The sequence below is a fragment of the Elgaria multicarinata genome, chromosome 5, assembly GCF_023053635.1.
Source record: "Elgaria multicarinata webbii isolate HBS135686 ecotype San Diego chromosome 5, rElgMul1.1.pri, whole genome shotgun sequence".
Lineage (NCBI taxonomy): Eukaryota > Metazoa > Chordata > Lepidosauria > Squamata > Anguidae > Elgaria > Elgaria multicarinata.
In genome coordinates this window covers 123,443,450-123,459,774 of record NC_086175.1, presented here as the reverse complement: position 1 = coordinate 123,459,774, position 16,325 = coordinate 123,443,450, and the positions used below count along the sequence as shown (strand labels likewise).

General features: G+C 47.5%; 1 protein-coding gene across 2 annotated transcripts in view; it reads left to right on the top strand.

Annotated features, from left to right (window-relative positions):
• The first annotated feature begins 5,704 nt into the window (after positions 1 to 5,704).
• Positions 5,705 to 16,325, top strand: part of FAT3 (FAT atypical cadherin 3) — a 545,951-nt gene continuing 535,330 nt past the window's right edge. For both annotated transcript variants that reach the window (XM_063127164.1, XM_063127167.1), the window contains exon 1: positions 5,705 to 5,850. The gene's annotated coding sequence lies outside the window, so the exon portion shown is untranslated. The remainder of the gene's footprint in view (positions 5,851 to 16,325) is intronic.

Sequence of the window (16,325 nt, the reverse complement as noted above, 5' to 3'; positions counted from 1 at the left end):
AACCACTTACAGAACAGAAGGGAGAGGAATGAAGCAAAGCAGAGCCACACCCTGCAATAAAGACCGAAATAAATAAATGTGTTACAGTAAGTGGTGAATGTTAGCATTGCAAAAAAAGATAGAGCCAGAAGCAGTGGAGATTGGAGGGTCCGATATCAGTGGGGTGGTGAATCTACACCATGGATAGTTCCTTTAGAATTCCAACTGAAACCGGAGTGGATTCACTGCCCCACTGACACTGGAGCCATCAGCCTCCATAGGGCAGAAGGCATGTTAGAGATCAACTAGTCCAGCCCTCTACTCAGTGCAGGAATCTTTGTTTCAGCTATAGCATGCTATCCAGCCTCTACTTAAATCCCACAAACAAAGTTGAGCCCACCATCTTCTGAGACAGTCTGTTCCACTGTTGAAAAGATCGTACCATTAGGAAATTTCCCTCATTGTTTAGCCGAAACTTTCTACCTGGCAATTTCCACTCATTGGTTCTAGTCCTACTCTCTGGTCTGCTCTATCTTCTGCATGACAGTCCTTCAGGTATCTCAAGACAACTGTCATGTCCCCCTTTAATCTTCCCTTCTCCAGGATAAATGTAATCAACTCTTTTAACTTTCCCTCAAAGAACTTTATTTCCATAAAATCTTCATAGGACTTTATGGGTATGTTTTCAAGACACGGAGATGGAAATGCCAGGAAATTCTAGTGCGAATAATAATATGTTGACATTTACCGGTAAATGTCCTCATCTCATATCTATATAGCCAGTGTTTGCCGGTAAAGGACATGTCCCATGCCATTGGGCTTAAATGTCCAAAATGAGCCTCATGGCACAAACATTTCTGACATTTCCCAGTTAGCTTCCTAAAACAAATCTTAAGAATGACCAGTAAGTGTCAACATTCACCAAATTTCTGATATTTCCCTTAATACTCACACTATCTACAGTACGGATGTGCTCCGCTTCTAATCGGACCGGCGAATTAGAAGCAGAGCGGGGTGCTTCGCTTCCCCTTAAGGTGGAGGCAAAGAGGATTGGGGGGCCGGCAGAGGGTGGCGAAGAGGATCGAGGTGAAGGCGGATCTTTTGCCTCGATCCGGAGCTCCGCCGGAAAGGTAAGTGGGGTTTACCGGACCCTGCCGCTGTCTACAGGGTCCAGTAAACCCCCCTCCTCTCCCTTACCTGCCTCCGTCCACACTTGCGGCCCAGACTTCCTGGCTGAACCGCGGGCTCAATTGAAGAAGCCGACGGACTGCGGACGGAGGCAGCTAAGGCCCCCCTCCTCCTTGGTCCCTTATCGGGCTCTGCCGCCGTCGCCGCACGGGCGGCGACGGCGGCCGGGCCCGGTACCCCCCCTCCTCTCCCAGCCTTACCTGGCACCACTCCCCTCCACTGCGGAGCTCCAATTCGGAGCCGGAGCTCCACGGCGAAGAGGAGCGGAGTATGGGCGGAGCGGCGCGGCGCGGAGCAGGCCGATCCGAAATTTTCGGATCGGCCTGTGGGGTGGAGCAGGGGGTCCGTGCACACCCCTAATCTACAGCGTTACTTCCGATTTGATCCACACATTATCTCACAACTGACAGTAGGGGGGGATCTACACTACTGCTTTTAAAGCACTTTGAAAACGTTTTGAAAACTGTATATGCAGTGTGTTCTGGGCCCCAACAGTTGTCAAAACTGTTATAAAGCGCTTTAAAGCAGTAGTGTAGATCCCCCCTAGGAGAATTAAAATGACTGAAAATGAAGCTGGGTTTTTGTTTTTCAATTTGAAAAACACATATAATTTCAGGTCTTTCTTTGCTTAGGAAATGCTTATATCATCAATCATCATCATCCTAACCTTTTTATTAAAAAGCCACCAAGGTGGTATATACCAATCTAAAATAAAACAATGAATGCATAAAAACAAAACACATTAACGAAACCATTAGAATAATAACATACTAAAAATAATTTTAAAGGTAAGTTAAAGATATGTGTCTTCTGAACACCTTTTTGGAAAGTCAAGAGAGGGGGGGTGCAATTCTAATTCTGGAGGGGGTGCACTGTACAATTTGGGAACAACTCAGGAGAAAGCTGGTACATTAAACGTAACCGTGTGAAATCTATTCAAATTGCTGGTTTCAAAGTTTGCTGCAAATAACTATTTCCATTCAACTTCAATTGCAAGAAAGGAAAAGTATATAATTATTTTTTAAAAAGAGATTTTTTAAAAAAGATAAATTGAGAAGAGACGTCGTAAGGGAGAAAATACTATTGAAGAACGACAGCATGGGAATAAATTACCTTTCTTAGTAAAAGTCTTACCCAGTACCACGTTCAGTCAGCATAAACAGGAGCCGGCAACCATCCAGGAGAGTTGCCTGTCCCGGCTGGATGTATTCCTGGAGGTGATCACGTGATACATAGAATGAGCTTGTTCAGTACTCGTTCAATCGAGAGGCTTTCTCCTTCTAAAAGGAACACTCAGGCCTTCCTTTCCCCAATCCAAGAAGTCTGGCTTGCTGTTGCCCAGTGGAGTGACACAAAAGCAGTCTGTACATGCTCAAAGATGCTGTTACTTTTTTACATGCTCTATGTGCATGGGGGGGGGGGGATATGCTATGGCTGTGAGGGAGCTATTGACAAAAAGACAACCTATAAAATATTTGTCTCTGGAGCAGTTGCCCTGAATTTGGATCTGTCTACTTGTGGCTTTTCATACTGGCTCTCCTGGAATGCGTTAAATTGTTCTATTTTTCAGTAACAACTAATAATGATTGAATGTCAGATTACTTGTGAAGTTCACTACTTATGAAGTTCTTCAAATACTTAAAAGGTTGTCACACAGAGGAGGGTCAGGATCTCTTCTCGATCATCCCAGACTGCAGGACATGGACTAATGGACTCAAGTTACAGGAAGCCAGATTCCGGCAGGACATCAGGAAAAACTTCCCGACTGTTAGAGCAGTATGACAATGGAACCAGTTACCTAGACAGGTTGTTGGCTCTCCCACACTAGAGGCCTTCAAGAGACAGCTGGACAACCACCTTTCGGGTATGCTTTGAGGTGGATTCCTGCATTGAGCAGGGGGTTGGACTCCATGGCCTTGTAGGCCCCTTCCAACTCCGCTATTCTGATTCTATGATTCATCTCACATCCATCCCTCATAACCTCTCCTACCCTTTCCTCATTGTTTCCTTTTTCCTCTTCCTTTGCCCTGAGTCTATCACTAGGTGTTCTGAATAACACGGGCCCAAATGAGGGGTTGAATGTCACTCCCTGTCTCCCTCTTGCCAACAGTCCAGCATGTTCCCAGTAAATTAAAATTCAATTTGGGATATACAATTGTGACCATTCACAATTGTGACCAGAAGGACTGCAGCACGTCCTTCCTTCAAAATGCTGTCTGCATCCATATATACCTGTTTGGATGCTAAGATCATCCTTAGAGGTCCTTTTCTAGGTACTCCCACGGAATGAGATGAGACGGGTGGCTTCTAATGAAAGGGCCTTTTCAGTGGTGGCACCGCTGATGTGGAATGCTTTCTTCAGAGGCTCGCTCGGTGCCTATGCTCACTCTATGGACTTTTCTACATCAGAAGATCTTTTTATTTAAGGTCTTTGCATTATCGCTGGCTTTTATCTTGGTTTTTCTTTGATTTTATTCTATTTAAAATGTATGGTTTTTACATTATGTTTTACTACATTATTGTATTTTTTGGTCTTAAATTTTATTTTGTGACCTGTCCCTGGTGTGTATATAGATGCAATAAATAAATAATAAAACAAAACACTCAAGGCAATGTATCATAGAATCATAGAATAGCAGAGTTGGAAGGGGCCTACAAGGGCAAGGGGGGACTCCCAAGGGCAAGGGGGGACGAGTGCGGGTTTTCCCAGGGATAAATCCCATTGGGGATCATTCCGAGACAGCGGGAGGTGTGGGCGCCCATTGTGGCTTCTTCCAGGCCAAAGGCAGTTGTGGGACATCAGGGATGGGGTGGGGAGCAGGGTCGGGGCTTTTTTTTAAACTTACCTTTTGCTAGAGCGCAGGTGCGCTCTGGCTCCTTTTTCTTTAAACAAAAATTGCGGCCACAACGGGCGCAAAGTCCCTCTCCACCGGGACATCGCACGGCTGTGTGGACGCAGGGCGACAATCGTAGGAGCTGGTAAGTCCGGGATCGCCCCCCCCCTTCCTTCTACACCTGTAGGTGTAGAAAGAGTTATCGGTTGATGGCGGCTTGCAATTCTTGCTTGGAGGCCAAGCAGAAACCACAGTTTGCCAGTTTGGGTGTCATGGCAAAGAAAAGATCCACCATTAAGGAGGAGGATTCAGGACAAAGACAGAGGGGAAAGAAGAGGAGGGAGAGGCACAGTAATGAGGCAGGGGTGGGGCGTGGGGAGAAAGACCATGAGCTGATTGGAGGAAGGACAGAATAAAAAAAATCAAAGGAACCTGCTGTGAAATCCGGAATGCTTATTCAAAGAACCAGTGTGGTGTAGTGGTTAGAGCACTTAGCCATTAAACCTACTGGGTGACTTTGGTGCAGTCACTGGTCCTCAGCTATCCTACTTCACAGGGCTGTGAAACTAAAGTGGGGAGGAGGTCCCATGAAAGGGGAGGGGAGAAGCAGACTAAATGTAATAATGGAAGATTTTAAAAAACCAAACAAAAACAGTGATGCAGGTAGGGCTGGACCTTGGGACGAAAGTCCTGGTGATCACCCAGAGAGCTGCAGGTGATGAGGCATCAGGCAAGCAGAACAAAAACTGCATTTCATGATTGAAGTCAGTTTTACAAATGCAAAACCGCACAAGCTCAGAGTATTTTCTCTCTCTCTCTCTCTCTCTCTCTCAAATAAGGCTTGGCAAACAGTTTTGTTGTACGTATCAGGAATGTAGAGCCAATTTTAAAGCATGGAATGGCGGTTAGAGCAGGGGGGGCATCTAACCCCCCCACATATATAAGACCATGAAATCCAAGGGCTAGAATGACCTAGCTGCCCCCCCCCTTTACTGGGAAGTCAGACCCATTGAATTCAATGCCTCTTACTCCCAAGCAAGCGTGGGGAGGACTATTGCAAATACAAAGGGTAAAATCCAACCTAAATCCTGGTCAGAGTAGACCCGTTGAAATGACGGCTAGAGTTAGTCGTGATTAACTTAAGCCGCGTTCATTGCAATGGGTCTCCTCTAAGTAGGACTTAGGTTGGCTTTTACCCCAAGACTTCCACCGAGCTGGCTGCAAAACGCTTTTTAAATAAATAAATAAATAAAAAGAGGGGCAGCAGAGGAAAAGCCAAGCTTCTGCGGGAGGGGGCGTAAGCGAAGGCGCATTTCTCCGCCCCTCCACCGGTCTTCCCAGTGCCTGTCCAAGATGTATGTGTGAATCCGTCTTTCTCTCTGTCGTCAGTGGGCAGAGAAAGAGACCATTTCCCCAGCCTGCCTGGCGCTCTCTTGCTGCTGGCTGGCTTGCTCCGATCGGTGGCGAGAAGCAAAACGCGGCTCTTGTAAGCCCCGGCGGCGGCTGCAGCTGCCGGCTGTCTCTGCCTCCCGGTAGGCTGCGCTGTGAACAGCGCGGCGGTTTGGGAATCGCTCTCTCTCTCTCTCCCCCCCCCCGTTTTTCCCTTCCCCTCCCCTCCCCTCCGAGCCTCCCCACCCCTCCACCCCGAGTCAGGAGTTGCTACCGAGCGCGCTTCTCCGCTCGGCACCAGTCCCGCTCGGCACGCTGCACCGGGCGGGGGAGAACGGCGGCGGCGTTGGCGTTTGGATCCCGGCATCCGCGTCTCTCTGTCTCTCCTCCCCCTGGTCAATGGATACCTTATGCAGAAAGGAAGCTGCGAAGCTCCGGAGCTGATCTGCCGGCTGGAAGGGTGTGTGTTCATTATTATTATTATATTTTTTAATATTCAAATTTAATTTGAATTTTCCTAGATTCAAGGCGGCGTGGGTGTTTGTGTGTGTGTGTGTGAGAGAGAGCGAGCGAGCGAGCGAGCGGGATCCGAGATGGAGCCAAAGGCAAAGAGAGGTGCTGGATCCGAAACTTTTCTAATTCTCTCGCTCTGCGCCTGTTCCGAGCTGTCGGATTTGTTGCGAAGTTGCCCCCGTTTGTAAAAACACACACAAAAACATCGTCGGCTGCGCTCTGGCTGTAAGCGTGGGAGCTCCGCGTCCGCCGCGTCTCCCTTCCGCGTGGAGGGGTTTGCTCTGTTTGCATTGATTTTTTTATTTATTTTGCGTGGGTGGGGGGGACAAGTTGCAAAAAAAAGTTCCTGTTTATTACCTTGCAGTGTTGCCCTCCCCACTTTCCTGGGCACGAACCAAAGACGCCCCCTCCCCTTTAAAAAGAAAAGAAAAGAAAAGGCATTTGCCTGGGCGAGCGCGTCTCTCGCTTCTTGACTTTGCCCTGGAGTCTGATTTTCGCCGGCCGCGTGCGCGCTGCTCTTTGCAAACCGGAGAGCCCGCTTTTTATTAAAATAATGATGAGGGTAGTGCTGTTTGCTGCGGGGGGTGTGTGGGGGGGAGTTTCTTCGAGCTGTGCGCCGGTTATTGCAAACGCGATCGGAAGCCTGGATGGATTTTTAAGTACTGGGGGTGGGCACCGATATATTGAGATCTGATTTTCACCTGGCGTTTTCCAAGCCCTCTCGAGCAACCGATCTCTTGAGAGGTGATGGGGGTGGGTGGGGGAACGCACCTCTTGTTCTTTTTGGGGTGGGGAGGGCGGTGGGTTGCATGCAAAAGAGCAAAAGGAGAGCGGCGCGTGTGCCTTGCAGAAGTGGGGGGGGGGTAGTGGAGAGGCGGTTGTGAACCAGCCGCTTCTTCTCGGCGATCTGATCTCTCCTGCGGCGTCCCGGGAAGCGAGAGAGCTGCTGAAAAGAGCGGCGCCCCGCTTTTGTAGTAGCACCGCGAGGCTGCAAAGCGCACTGGGCGCGGGGGGGGGGGGGCTTTCCCGGGGATGTGGAGGTGTCGGAGGAGACGGTCGGTTGCGGCTCCTGGAGGGGAGCGAGAGAAATTCATTTACCGGAGATTCCCCCGCGGGAATCGCGTGGCGGGGAGGGGGGGGGGGAATGCTGGTAGCGGCGGCTGTAACAGGAGCTCCCCAGGCTTAAACTATCTCGGTATGATTCTGCACCACGAACCGGTGCCCTCCATACGCACTGATTTGGGGGTGGGGGCGCCAGGCAGGACTGGGCTGAATTTGTGCATGGGCTTATCCCTAACATTGGTTTTTGTCGTGCCAGGGGTAGACGCCGCCGCCTCTGAGCAGGTGCAGAGTGCTTCTCTCTCCCCCCCACGTCGCAACACTGAATAAAGAGACTTCAGTACTCTCGCAGGGCGAGTATAGGATGGGAGAGCATTCCCAGACACACTTTGGAGAGTCTTCTAGCATCTCTGTAGAAATTATGCACTGGGTTGGGAAATGAGTTATGCACCCTCTCCCCGCATTGAAATCGGTGGTATTTATTCGCTGGTAAATGTGGCTAGGATTGGGGTGTCGTCCTGTAATCCAGTACTTGGAAGTAAATCCTGCTGCCTTCAATGGGTCTCTCTTGCTACCAGGTGTGTGTGTGTGTGTGTGTGTGTGTGTGTGTGTGTGTGTGTGTGTATTATTGCAGCCTTGGGTCGCCCCCCCCCCCCCAAGCTCCTTTTCTTGTCAGGGAAAGGGAAGATTTATTGGTGGGGTGGGGGAGCAAACAGCAGCCGCCAGCTCGCCTTCCTTCAGCAGCCCTTGGTGGGGTGGGAGGCATAAGAGACCTCATGGAGCTTCCGCAGTTAATGATTTTAACAGCCACTTGTCCAGAGGGTTAACAAAAAGGGTCTCGCCAGTGTTGCTTACCCTTCCTCCTTCCCCCGTGAAACTTCTACCTTAGAGGGAGAATCCAACTCTGTTAAAACAAACACGAAGTAACGGGGTTTCCAGATGGTGCCGTGGTTGTTGGTCAGTGTTGACTTAGAAGGCGCAAACTTGCGGTTTCTGTCTGGGTTGGGTTTGGGGGAATCTTTTCTTTTGCAGCTCCGCTTTTAGCACGTGAGACTCACTGCATTCAATGGGGGTTTCTCCCCGGTAACTGCATGCATCTAGGATTGCAAGCTAGGATTGCAGTTTTGAAAAAGAGTGAGCCAGTGTGTGTGTGTGTGTGTGTGTGTGTGTGTGTAATAAATGGTCCCCCTTTTCTACATCTACCCACAAAAGCTCTCTAGAACATAGTTGGCTGTTTTGGTGGCTCCTTTGCATTCTTCCTTTTCTTTTTCCCTTGGTCTGTGTGGGTTCTTTCTTTGTGCTGTCCGAGGTGTGAGGAGCGGTGATTCTCCTGGCCCCAGATCCAATTAAAATAAATGCAAGTGTACAGAACACGAAGGCAAAATCAAGAAAGAAATACGCCTCAGCGCCCGGTGCTACCCTGGCTCACCTAGCTGAAAAGACACCCACCACTGGAGGGAATCCGCACTCTCTTTCGCTCAGCCTCTGCCTCCTTTCAAAGCAATCAAAAACAACGTGGTTGTGCAGCTTTTGTGTTCTGTCAAAATATCTCAACCAGCTTCAATCCAGGAATATTCTCCACAGGCACAAGGCTTTTAAAGTTCCTTCGGTGTTTAGCAAATGCATTTCTCTCTTTCTTTCAACCTCCCCTCCTTCCTAACTTTATGAATGATTGTTCAGTTTGCTGCTGGCAGAGACTGTAAAGAGAGAGAGCTCTCCGGAATTTAGAAAGGGAGAAATGCTTAACCGTTCAGTAACAGTTGACTGGAGAACGGCTGTTTATTTTTTAAAAAAAAAAATTCTGCGAAAGCTCAGTCCTCCCTCTCTCTCTCTCTCTCTCTCTCTCTCCCCCTCTCTCTCGGAGAAGAGGCACCGAAACATCCCTACTGAAAGTAGTTAGCTGATGTGGTGTAGAAGCGAGAGTCCTGGACTTTGATCTGGCAGATCCAAGTTGAAATCCTGGCTCAGCTGCAAAGCCTAGGGTCAACTTTGAGCCTATGGCTTTCACTGAGCAATCCTACCTCGCAGTGTTGTGGACATTAAAACAGAAAGAGCAGGGACCAATTTCCTTGAAGGAAGGGCTGGATAACGATGATGTATAGTGGCATTAGCAAGGATCATAGAATGGTAGAGTTGGAAGGGGCCTGTAAGGCCATTGAGTCCAACCCCTTGCTCAATGCAGGAATCCACCTTAAAGCATCCCTGACAGATTGCTGTCCAGCTGCCTCTTGAAGGCCTCTAGCGTGGGCATTCAAGATGCAGCTGGACAGCCATAAGGATGCTTTCAAACAGACCAATGTAGTGTAGTGGTTAGAAGGTTGAACTGGGAATCAGGAAATCTGGCTTATAGTCCCCACTTAGCCATGAAACTTTGGGCCAGTCAATGGCTTTTGGGCCAGTCAATGAGTCTCAGCCTAAACTACCTCACAAGGTTGTTGTTTTGGGGATAAAATGAAGAGGAGGATCCTTGGACAAAAGGCAGGATAAAAATCTAATAAATAAAATAAATAAATTTGGGATGTGGTGTTCTTTTGCCTTAGGAAGTTTCTCTTTTGCAACAGAAGGGTTGTTGAATAGCATTGATTTAATTTCCCCTGTGTGCTTAGATTATTAAGTACACATTGTTTACTTGTGCTATTGATATTGATTGATTGATAATTATTTATGAGATTCTAATGTGGTTGATCAAATTAGAATCCCTTCTTTGTCCCAGGAGCCTGGGGGTGGCACACACATAGTGGGGGAAATATTATTCTATCATCACAACAGCCCTGCAAAGTAAGTTAGTCTGAAACGTTGTGACAAGCCCAAGGCCTTCCTAGTGAACGCATGGCTGAGGAGCTGTGGGGCCTAAAGAATAAAGGCGAGACAGGAGCGGCAGCAGTAGGCCTAAACCCTCGCACACGACATCAGCACAGAGGGGATTGAAGTGGTCCCGAGTGCTAGTGGCATGTATAGTCCTGTCAGGTAGCTTGTGGGCATCTCAGGTGAAGCCAAGACGTCGCAGGTGGGCAGGATACCACAGTGCTATAGTGGAAAGATCCAGGCAAAGGGCTCTTCAGCCCAATCCTATTAGTGTTGGTTGTAGCAGAGGCTCCACACAGGGACTCCGGCATAACAGAAAGACGCAGGCAAAGGGCTCTTTGACCCCCTAGCCTGTGAGTGTGAATTGCAGTAGAGGCTCCACACAGTGAATCTTGCGTAAGGGAAAGACGCAGGCAAAGGGCTCTTTGACCCCCTAGCATGTGAGTGTGAATTGCAGTAGAGGCTCCACACAGTGAATCTTGCGTAAGGAAAAGACACAGGCAAAGGGCTCTTTAACCCCTAGCCTACCAGTGTAAATTTTAGTAGAGGCCCACTACGGTGGCTCCTGCGTAATGGGAAGACCCTGGCCCTCTGCTTCAGTCTTAGCTCAGGCCTGGAGTTAGCTGCATAAAGGGAAAACTCTGATAGAATCCTTGACAGTCTTTTCCCTGGCGGAAGGAGGGGTGAAGGTATGAGCAGTTGAAGTGTGTCATGCCCAAAGCCTCTATAGTTGTTCCCACTGTGGCACTGATGACTCTTTATGCCTCCTGTTTTGATGCTTGCAGTTATAGGGAGTGGCCAGTGGGAGAAGCTTTGCTTTCCTGCTTGGGTTTCTATGATGTCTGCTAGATTTCCCACAATATGGGAAATGACATCACAATGACATCATATGTTCAAAACTGGTAAACTGACACCTACCTAGTGGCATTCTTTAGAATATTTGACAATATTTGACCACGGACAAATCATAGCTAAGGTCGTGTGAGGGACTGAGTGGGTGAGGCTGGGCCCGCTATTCCTGCCCTTGCCCTCCATGCATTGGAAGAGGGGATGCCATTCTATGCCTGTAAGATTACACACACACACACACACACACACATGACTATTGATGATGGATGATGGGGGCAGGGCCATCCTCTCCCTCACACAGTGTTAACTGCATGTCTGAATGGCCTCAAGAGAGAGGCCGCCATGACAGGAGCGAGAAGAGACAGTGGAAGCCTTCACCCTCTCAATATGGGCCTAGAGGAAAAGTGAAAGTGAGTGGATAATGGTAACCCAGTGAGGTGGTTGGCCCACTCAGGATGGGGCTCCCACATTTATTTATTTATTACATATTTATACTGCCCAACAGCCAAGGCTCTTTGGGCAGTTCACAGTTAAAACCATAATATACAAAGGTAAGTTTAATTTTTTTTAAAAAAAATAAAAATAAAAATGTCATATAAAACCAGAAAAAGTTATACTCCAGGGAAAGCTTGTCTAAGAAGATGTGTTTTCAGGAGGTGTTTGAAAGATGTTATATTTTCTGCGTCTGAACCGCACGAGGGAGGGTTTTCCAGAGGGTGGGTGTCACTATGGAGAAGGCCTGCTGTTGAGGTTCTTCACAACAACACTCTGTTTGTCCTGAAATGACGAGCAGGGCCTTTGATGATCGTAAATGTTATCTGAGACCATAGCTAGACCTAAGGTTTATCCCTGGATCGTTCAGGGGTCAAACCTGTTCACCTAGGTGACACACAAGGGATCCAGTGCTCAGGCAGGGGCGAACCCTGGATGATCCCAGGATAAATCTTAGGTCTAGCTGTGGCCTGGGTGTGTATAATGTCCAAGAACCCCCCTCCCTTAAATCTTGGACTAGTACAACTTTAGTACACTGCAGTACTGAACTGATATTTTGTGCCATTTTATTTGTGTTCCTGGTGGCAGGGGAGGGATGAAATCACCCCTTAAAATCTGGGGGTGGGTGGGTGAATTTCGTTGGGTACCCTTGAAAACTGGGTGGGGGTGCTTGGTGTTTACCTTCACAACTGTACGAGGTGGCCGAGGAATATTCTTCCTTTAAACTTTTTGAAAACAACGTCTTGCATGACTCATCTCTGCAGCCAGCTTGCCTGTCAGAGCTTCCTGGAATGCCCATGGGAGGATATCATGTTGTATAAGGCATTTGAGGAAACTGCGGAGACATGGGAGAGCCACGTGAATCTTTATATTTTAAAAGTTTAAAGGAAGGACACCCTTTAGACAACTTGTACAGTTGCTAAGGTAAGTGCCAACCTCCAACTTCACCAAAATTGTCCCAACCACCTACCGAAGTGGCAAAACAAGGCCCTTTGATTCCATGGGGGCAAAAGTTTTTCATGGAATTGGGTGTGTTCATGTGCGTTCAACACTAGGCATACTTTCGCCACCATTCTTTAATAACAACAAGGGTGGTGATATCAGGGCTGGCCCTACCATGAAGCGGGAGGATGTGGGCGCAGCAGGGGGCGGAGTATCGGGAGAGCAGCACTTTCCTCCTCCAAAGGGTCTGTTGCACGACAGGCATGACATACAGGCAGCTGGGAGGGCCAAGAAGCAGTTGCCCGCGTGCCTCCTGCCCCACCTTGTTCTCCTTTGCCTCTCGCCTGCCCCACTCCTGCGCCTCCCAACCCAGCTGGCCCTGCCCAGAGTTGGCTGACTTAAGAAGATGATCAGGGGTCTGGAAGCAAAGCCCTATGAGAAGAGACTGAAAGAACTGGGCATGTTTAGCCTGGAGAAGAGAAGATTGAGGGGAGACATGATAGCACTCTTCAAATACTTGTGAATTTGTCACACAGAGGAGGGCCAGGATCTTGTCTCGATCCTCCCAGAGTGCAGGACATGGAATAATGGGATCAAGTTACAGGAAGCCAGATTCCGGCTGGACATCAGGAAAAACTTCTTGTCTGTTAGAGCAGTACGACAATGAAACCAATGACCTAGGGAGGTCATGGGCTATCCTACGCTAGAGGCCTTCAAGAGGCAGCTGGACAGCCGTCTGTCAGGGATGCTTTAAGGTGGATTCCTGCATTGAGCAGGGTGTTGGACTCGATGGCCTTACAGGCCTTTTCCAACTCTACTATTCTATGATTCTTGGTGCGCTTATGTGAGCTTGCATAGGTGCACTAAGAAAAATGAGGTAGTTGGTGGGTGGGCAGACCAGGAGGGAGGCGGTTGTGTCAGAGGGTCGCCTTTGGGCCTGGGTAATATAGTCTGTGAATACTGACAGCAGAGTGTGCGTTCTAATCCACATTTGTGAATTTATTGTGAGCGCTGAACCAGCTGGTGGTAGTTAATCATACTATAGAGAACTAAGCATTTCTTTGTTTAAAATATTTGTACCCTGGCTTTTGACATAAGCCCTCAGGGCAGCTCATCACATTATTACAATAACAATAAATTAGTAAAATGACACAAATGGAATAAAAACAAGCAGCAGTGCCAAACTAACATTAATTCATTGAACCTAGCAAATTGTTTTTATCTGATGTCTAAAGATGACAGTGTGGTGTAGTGGTTAGTGTATCAGAGTTGGGTTGCGGAGAAACCTGGTTTCCATTTCCTACTCAGCCATGAATCTCATTAGTTGACTTTCATCTAGTCACTTTCTCTTACCCTAATCTACCTCACAGGGGTGTTGTGAGGATAAAATGGGGAGGAAAAACCGTGTACCCTGCCTTGAGTTCCTTCAAGGAAAGGTGGTGTGGTATAAATTAAACCTAATATAATAAAAGAGGACTTGTGTCCGTCTGTCTGTCAGCACCATCATGCCAAGACTGAAACCCAGAAACCGGAAACACGGCTTGTATATGACGAGAATTTAGATTCGTTTGTGTGTTTGAGTCTTGCAGTACCATCTTCAGTCACTAGGTGGCAGACTCCCCTAATCAGCCTATAGCTTTTGTTGCGCAAATTGCAGCCATGGAAAAAAGGGCGTGGATTTTTTTTCTGGAAACCTGAAACTTCTGATATAGAAGCTTACATGACCGGAAATGCTGTGGAAACCCATCGGGTTTAAATGGAAGGGATTTCTCACCATCGCACATCGCTACTCGGTGCCCTCCATATGTTCTGGACTATACCTCCCAGCATTCTTCACCTTTGGCCATGCTGGTTGGGGCTGATGGGAGTTGAAGTCCAAAACATCTGGAGGGCACCAGGTTGGCTCTAATTCCTACTGTACTCTTGCCTGCTACATCAACTTTCTTAAGGAGCATTGCATTTTGGGCAACAGGGCTGTGATCTCTTGCACACTTACCAATATTTAAGTAAATAAAAACCTGAGCCCAATAGATCCCGGCCTGCAGACTGTAATTCAGTTCTTTATTTCTAGAGGTGTGTTGCCGTTCTCCAGTTAGAAACACACACAGTCTTATTCCGGACTACGATCCCTTTCATGGAGCCATCTTTTGCAAAAACATGCAGCAAAACCCAAGAGAAAAATCCCCGCAGAATCTCTGTGGGCTTTGCGCCTTCGCATAACATATTTCATGAGTATTCTGCTCTGGAAGAGAAATGTTGCTTTGGTATGGGTGCTTAGTGGCTCTGCTGAGCTATTTACTAGCAGTAATAACACTAAAGATGGCCGCTGTGTTGTCCTTATGTGGCTTGGCTATTTTGCTAGCCCCTCTTTTTTTCCAAGCAAATGCCTTCTGCTGTCACCGGTTATGTCATCCTTGCTGTTATCATCCAGGAGTGCAGTTTGACCTGCTGCAACACCTGGCCGCTGGGTTAGGTGGCATGCGATGACCTGTGCAGTTACGGGACAGAACCTGGTCTGCAGCTCTTCCTTAGGTACTGGCATGTGGCTCTTTATCCTGCTACTAATGTAGTTTCCTTTTGGAGTAAGTAGAGCACAGAAAGAAAAAGAAACAAAACCCACAGCAGTAATGCGCTGCTCCGGAAAGTCTTCACTAAAGCATTGTAAGAATTTCCCTGGAGGAGCTGATGAGATGGTGCTCGAGAAAGTTTAGCTAGCAGAGTAGGATGGTTTAATCCAGAGCAAGAACTGCAGCTTCATGGGGTGATTTTGAAGACTATAGCATAAGAGGGGTTCCTGGATTGTCCAATTCTAGAACCCGGGGTCATCCCATGAAGCTGATTGGTAGGAGATTCAGGACAAATAAAAGGAAGGACTTCTTCACACAAGGCATAGTTAAATTATGGAATTCTCCACCACAAGATGTAGCGATGGCCACCAATTTGGATGGCTTTAAAAGGGCGTTGGATAAATTCATGGAGGGGAAGGCTATCAATGGCTACTAGCCCTGATGGCCGTGTGCTACCTCCTGTATCAGAGATAGTAAGCCTGTATACACCAGTTGCTGGGGAACATGGGTGAGAGGGTGCTGTTGCACCATGTCCTGCTTTGTTGGTCCCCAGTTGACAGCTGGTTGGCCACTGTGTGAACAGAGTGCTGGACTGGATGGACCCTTGGTCTGATCCAGCATGGCGCTTCCTACGTTCTTAATTTCTTAATATCGCTGGGGTACATTCTACTCGCCTTTATCTTTCCACTGGTAGTTTTCTGGGCACATCCAAAGTTTGGCTTTGAAAGTGCTTGTGGCAGGTTTCGGAACATTAAAAATATATCAAAAGAAGACTCTGTTGTTGAGCTCCAGAACAGAAGAGGAGCAACTGTTTCCTATCACTTTTATGCCAACGTTGTGTTCATGGATGTAATTTCATCGCTATCAGTTAATGGCTGTTGTGTGTTTTGTCCTGCATATGCAAACAGGCCCCGTTGTGTTGTCACTTTGGTGCGCTTTCTTTTCTGATTCAGGCTCCGGGTGAAATCCAAAGAACTCTAGTTTTATAGTGAAAATAGAAACGACAAATCTGGCATGTGGCCAGGAATGTTACAGTGGTTGCTGGATAAAGGTATACTGGGGGTCAGGGGCCAATTTAATGCAGAACAAGAAACTAAATTAGAATAGTCCAATATTTTTAAAGAAATTCACTGTGATAAAATATTTTAATGGAATTTAAAAAATGAGTGCCATCTGCCCATCACCAGTTTGAAGCAGATCTACTCATTTCTGAGTAACTGTATTGAATACTGCCTGCACATTTCTCTCTCCCTGACATAAAAGCTGCTAGAAACTTGAAGAAAAAACAAAACAAAACTCAGATATCCATGTAATTCAGTATTGCGTTGGGGGTGAGAGAAAGAGAAAAAAAGAAAGAAATTTAATTCATTTTAAAGTTACCTCACAGGCCTAGCACCGTCCTACCTTGCAGGGTTGTCGTGAGGGTGTGAGAGGGAAAAAAAGATAAGAATTTAATTCATTTAAAAGTTAACTCATAGGCCTAGTACCGGCCTACTACTTTAAGATGATTACCTCGCAGACATATATCTTAGGGGGCCCTACCAATGCCGGGTTTATCAGCTAGTCTTTCTTTTTTAAAAAAGCAAAAATACAGAAAATCCTGAACCAGTAACCAACCTGACATCTTCTGATTGCCCCCCACCCCCACATACACACAGCTCACCCAATGAATATTCCAGCTGTTCTTTCCTCTCCTTTTGAAGACTGC